Below are 6,397 nucleotides of genomic sequence, written 5' to 3' on the forward strand. Positions count from 1 at the left end.
AAGCATGTCAGAAGGACACTTTCTGATCAATTGTTTGTATCTTTCCCAAGCTTCATAGAGGGATTCACCTTCTTTCTGTCTGAAGGTTTGGACTTCCACTCTAAGCTTACTCAATTTTTGAGGTGAAAAGAACTTTGCCAAGAAGGCATTGACTAGCTTTTCCCAAGAGTTCAGGCTTTCTTTAGGTTGTGAGTCCAACCATATCCTAGCTCTGTCTCTTACAGCAAAAGGGAATAGTATAAGTCTGTAGACCTCAGGGTCAACCCCATTGGTCTTGACAGTGTCACAGATTTGCAAGAATTCAGCTAAAAACTGATGAGGATCTTCCAATGGAAGTCCATGGAACTTGCAATTCTGTTGCATTAGAGAAACTAATTGAGACTTAATCTCAAAGTTATTTGCTCCAATGGCAGGGATAGAGATCCTTCTCCCATAGAAGTCGGGTGTAGGTGCAGTAAAGTCACCCAGCACCTTCCTTGCATTATTGGCATTGTTGTTGTTTTCGGCTGCCATGTCTTCTTCTTGTTTGAAGATTTCTGTTAGGTCCTCTATAGAGAGTAGTGCTTTAGCTTCTCTTAGCTTTTGCTTCAAGGTCCTTTCAGGTTCAGGGTCAGCCTCAACAAGAATGCTTTTGTCTTTGCTCCTGCTCATATGAAAGAGAAGAGAACAAGAAAATATGGAATACTCTATGTAACAGGATAGAGATTCCTTGAGGTGTCAGAGGAAAAGAAGAATAGAAGGAGGAGGTAGAAGAGTTCGAACTTATCAAGAGGGATAGAGTTCGAATTGTGCATTGAGGAGGAGTGTTAGTCCATAAATAGAAGGATGTGAGAATAGGGGAAGAATTTTTGAAACTAAAGTAAAAGATTTTAAAATAATTAAAAGAAATTTTGAAAATTTGATTGATAATTTTCGAAAACTAAGATTGAGAAAGAAATAAAGTGATTTTTGAAAAAAGATTTTGAAATTAGAAATCAAAAAGATATGATTGAAAACTATTTTGAAAAAGATGTGATAAAGAAGATATGATTGAAAATATATGATTTTAAAAAGATATGATTGAAAAACAATTAAAAAGATTTGATTTTGAAAAATTATGGAAACATGAAAAAAATTTGAATTAAAAACAAAATCTTCCCTCTTGTGCCATCCTGGCGTTTAACACCCAAAACTCTACCTTTTGGGCGTTAAACGCCCAGCCAGGTACCCTGGCTGGCGTTTAAACGCCTGTTTTCCTTCTTCACTGAGCGTTTTGAACGCCCAGCTTTTTTTGTGTAATTGCTCTGCTGCATGTTCTGAATCTTCAATTCTCTGTATTATTAACTTGAAAAGACACAAATTAAATTTTTTTTTGAATTTTTAATGATGAGGAATATCAAAATGCCAATAAGATCAAATAAACAATGCATGCAAGACACCAAACTTAGAAGTTTGTATACTATTGACACTAACAAATTGAGAATGTATATGAGAAACAACAAAACACTCAAGACAAGAGAATTTAAAGATCAGAGTAAAGAAATCATCAAGAACAACTTGAAGATCAATGAAGAACATAATGCATGTGATTTTCGAAAATTAGAAGAATAAAGACATGCAATTGACACCAAACTTAAAATTAGACACTAGACTCAAACAAGAAACATAAAATTATTTTTTTGATTTTAAGATTTTATAATTTTTTTTGTGTTTTTTCGAAAATTATATGGAAAAGAAAATAAAGAGATTCAAAAATTTTTAACAAGAATTCCAGGAATCATGCAATGTTAGTCTAAAGCTTTAGTCTAAAAAAATTAGACATGGCTAGCCAAGCTTCAGCAGGACATTACATTCAAGAGCTAAATTGATGAAAATCAATCAGCTTTGGTGATAATGAAAACATCATCTGAAACTTTAGAATTCATTCTTAAGAACTCTGAAGAACAATACCTAATCTAAGCAACAAGATGAACCGTCAGTTGTCCAAACTCGAACAATCCCCGGCAAAGATGCGAAAAACTTGGTGCACGAAATTGTGATCCTCAATGGTGCCATCAACATGGTACACTCAATTGCAATCTCAACTCTTTATCACAACTTCGCACAACTAACCAGCAAGTACACTAGGTCGTCCAAGTAATAAACCTTACGCGAGTAAGGGTCGATCCCACGGAGATTGTTGGTATGAAGCAAGCTATGGTCATCTTGTAAATCTCAGTCAGGCGGATTCAAATGTTTATGGAGGATTGATAACTAAAAGATGAATAAAACATAAAATAAAGATAGAGATACTTATGTAATTCATTGGTGAGAATTTCAGATAAGCGTATGGAGATGCTTTGTCCCTTCCATCTCTCTGCTTTCCTACTGTCTTCATCCAATCCTTCTTACTCCTTTCCATGGCAAGCTGTATGTTGGGCATCACCGTTGTCAATGGCTACAGTCTCGTCCTCTCAGTGAAAATGTTCAACGCGCTCTGTCACAGCACGACTATTCATCTATTGGTTCTCGATCATATCGGAATAGAATCCAGTGATTCTTTTACGTCTGTCACTAACGCCCCACAATCTCGAGTTTGAAGCTCGTCACAGTCATTCAATCCTTGAATCCTACTCAGAATACCACAGACAAGGTTTAGACCTTTCGGATTCTCAAGAATGGCCGCCAATGGATTCTAGCTTATACCACGAAGATTCTGATTAAGGAATCCAAGAGATATCCACTCAATCTAAGGTAGAACGGAGGTGGTTGTCAGGCACATGTTCATAGGTGAGAATGATGATGAGTGTCACGGATCATCACATTCATCAAGTTGAGGAACAAGTGAATTGAATAGAAGAACAATAGTAATTGCATTAATACTCGAGGTACAGTAGAGCTCCACACCTTAATCTATGGTGTGTAGAAACTCCACCGTTGAAAATACATAAGAACAAGGTCTAGGCATGGCCATGAGGCCAGCCCCATGATCTAAGATAACATAAGACTACTCGAAGATAGCTACCTCTATGAAAATATAATAGTAAAAGGTCCTATTTATAGAGAACTAGTAGCTTAGGATTTACAAAAATGAGTAAATGACGTAAAAATCCACTTCCGGGCCCACTTGGTGTGTGCTTGGGCTGAGCATTGAAGTTTTCATATGTAGAGACTTTTCTTGGAGTTAAACGCTAGCTTTTGTGCCAGTTTGGGCGTTTAACTCCCACTTATGTGCCAGTTCCGGCGTTAAACGCCGGGCAGTCTTGAGCTGATTTGGAACGCCGGTTTGGGCAATCAAATCTCGAGCAAAGTATGGACTATTATATGTTGCCAGAAAGCCCAGGAAGTCTGCTTTCCAACGCAATTGAGAGCGCTCCAATTGGGCTTCTGTAGCTCCAGAAAATCCACTTCGAGTGCAGGGAGGTCAGAATCCAACAGCATCTGCAGCACTTTTTCAGCCTCTGAATCAGATTTTTGCTCAGGTCACTCAATTTCAGCCAAAAAATACCTGAAATCACAGAAAAACACACAAACTCATAGTAAAGTCCAAAAAAGTGAATTTTAAATAAAAACTAATAAAAATATAATAAAAATTAACTAAAACATACTAAAAACATACTAAAAACAATGCCAAAAAGCGTATAAGTTATCCGCTCATCAGATGGCCACCAAGAAAGGCAAAGAGAAAGCTACCCCCAAATCCACAGCAAGGAAAGGAACAAAAAGAGCATTAGTGGCAGAGCCTTCTTCAACTGCAGTCAAGCCCTCAACAAAAAGAAATAAAAGGATTATAAAGGTTGATGAAAAGGAGAGAGCCTTCCCAGCAAAGGACGCTGCACGATTTCCAAATCGCTACTGTGAGTAGATGTTTTCTATTCTAGCAGCTCGGGATCACAACAATGAACACCTTCTTATCCTTCCGCCTCGTATTGCCAAATTTGTTGAGCTGCAAATTGCACAAAGACATTGGGGATTCCTACAGAGACAGCCACGACAGGTCAATTTTTCTTGAGTAGTTAAGTTCTACTCCAACTTCCACCTGCCGACCATGCAGTCTGTTTATATACGTCAGAAGCAAGTCCCCACTACAGAAGAAGCCATTCAGCGAGCCTTAGATCTTCCCCCTGCTCCGGAAGGATTGGACGCTTTTCAAGAAGCCGCACTCAAGCGCCAGGCGTACAACTTTGACTGGGACGCTGTTCTCAGAGTTATCGCTCAACCTGGCAGCAAATGGATCTTCGGATACCATCGTTCCCACCCCAAGGGAATTTCGGCTTCCGCACTTACCTTAAAGGCTCACATATGGGCACATATTATGTCCCATTACGTCTTTCCGAGCACTCATGAGTCCTCCTTCACCGCAGACATGGCCGTTCTACTATGGTGCTTGCTCATAGACCAGCCTCTAAATTTACCGAGACATATCTGGAATGCTATGGGACACGTGAAAATCGTGGGAAACCTACCTTTCCCTGCCTTAGTCTCTGATCTCATCTCAGCAGTCGGAGTCTCCTACAAAGCTGGAGACACCAAAGCCATACTTCTACGGGATGATCAGTACGTCCTTAACGGGAGATATCTCAGGCCACCACTTGCCACTACCAGCCAGTCCACAGAGGATGTTGCGGTTCATCCACCATCTACTAGTCAGCTGCTGCATCAAATACTGAAGCGGTTGGACTAACAAGACAAGAAAGCGAAGCTCTGAGAGCACCGCAACCACCCACATTTCAATTACCTTAAGGAGCTACTCACAGGAAACCACAGACCTGACGAGGACCCAGGCACTCTGGACTCCACTTCCTTAACCAGCACAGGGAGCCATGACGGTCCCGACTGTGGAGATACTGCCACCAGCCCACCATTGTTCCTGACAGATGGCACCGAGGACAGTGCAAAGCCTTAAGTGTGGGGAGGTTGGTTAGTACCTGACTTCCGAAGGTAATTCTTTTCCCCCTAACACCAATTTCTTCTTCTTTAGAGTAGGATAAATTGCATATTAGTAGGTTAACTGCATGCATGTTCTACCTGATTGAAAAGATAATAAGTTTCTTTTAAGACAATATATTTTTCAAAATTTCACTAATTTAAATCAAAATATTTATGTTAAATTTGTTTGAAGTTAAAATTAGAACAAAATTTTTGAGCTAAAAAAGAACACACAACCCGTGAGACCTTGAGCCTAAATACATGCTTACACTATTTAACCATAAACATTTTTTTCTTGTGTGTTTACTTCTCTATGATTGTAATCTGAATTTTGTTTTATCCTATATGTCCAAAATTAATGTGTTATGTGCATGCATATGATTGAGGCCATTGTTTCTTTAACTCACATATCCCAAATAAGCCAACCCTTTTTAACTACCTTTGTCAACCACTTTGAGCTGTTTTTAATCCCATTCGTTCCTTATTGTACCACATTACTAGCCTTAAGCGAAAAATAATTGAAAATCCTAATTGAATCTTTGGTTAGCTTAAGATAGAATTTGTGTGTTAATTGAGTATGAGAAAATTGTGGGAATAAACGGTAATAGAAAATATATCATAATAGAATTAAGGGAATTTGGGTACCTATTCATGTGAAACCATAAAAGAAAATTACAAATCTATGTGCATTGGTAAGCTATACAAAAAAAAAGAGAAAAAAATAAAAAAATAAAATATATTTTCTTTACTTTAGTGAATAAGGGGACAAAATCACCCCAATGATAAGTCAGGATTTAATAATCAATGCACATATGATAAAATTAAAATAAAGGTTGATACATGAATATGGAATGTGAAAAGGAAATCCTGGGTAGCTAAGATGGATGTTGAAATTATATAGAGTATATGTATGTTAGGTAGGAGCTTAGGTTAATTAAAGATTCAATATATAAGCTCACTTAGCCATATGTGTATCCTCACCTTTACCTTAACCCCATTACAACCATGAAAAGACCTCATGATGTTTGCATTGGCATTTTGAAAGCATGATTAAAGAAGGATAGAGTGATTACCCCATATGCTAGAGATGATTAAAGTGCACATGCACCAACAGTAAGGGTTCAATGCTCAGTCCTATATCCCCTGCTTTCACAAGTTATCTTCTTACAAATTTATCTGCTTTTACAATATGATCTGAATTAGTGAAATCTGCCCCATATTTTGTCTTAGAGAACTTATCTATTTTTAATCATGTAGACCAACTCATATAGTTGCATTCATATGCATATAGGTTGCATTGCATTTCATGAGTTTTGCATGTTCCTGTTCATTCATATTTCTCTTTTTCAACTTAGCATGAGAACATGCTAATATTTAAGTGTGGAGAGGTTGATAAACTACTATTTTATGATTCATATTGTGTTTAATTGTGTGGTTTTATCAAGTCTTTGCCCACTTATTCATATAATTTGCAAGTAATTACAATTCCTTCCTAAAAATACTCTATGAT

At 37.7% G+C, this 6,397-nt stretch overlaps 1 non-coding gene across 1 annotated transcript; it reads left to right on the forward strand.

Annotated features, from left to right (window-relative positions):
- LOC112700172 (small nucleolar RNA R71) lies at nt 1–108 on the forward strand. Its single transcript, XR_003153088.1, has one exon. It is a non-coding gene; the product is annotated as a small nucleolar RNA R71 (small nucleolar RNA).
- The last annotated feature ends 6,289 nt before the right edge of the window (nt 109–6,397 follow it).

Source organism: Arachis hypogaea, chromosome 6 (assembly GCF_003086295.3).
Source record: "Arachis hypogaea cultivar Tifrunner chromosome 6, arahy.Tifrunner.gnm2.J5K5, whole genome shotgun sequence".
In the NCBI taxonomy this organism is placed as follows: domain Eukaryota; kingdom Viridiplantae; phylum Streptophyta; class Magnoliopsida; order Fabales; family Fabaceae; genus Arachis; species Arachis hypogaea.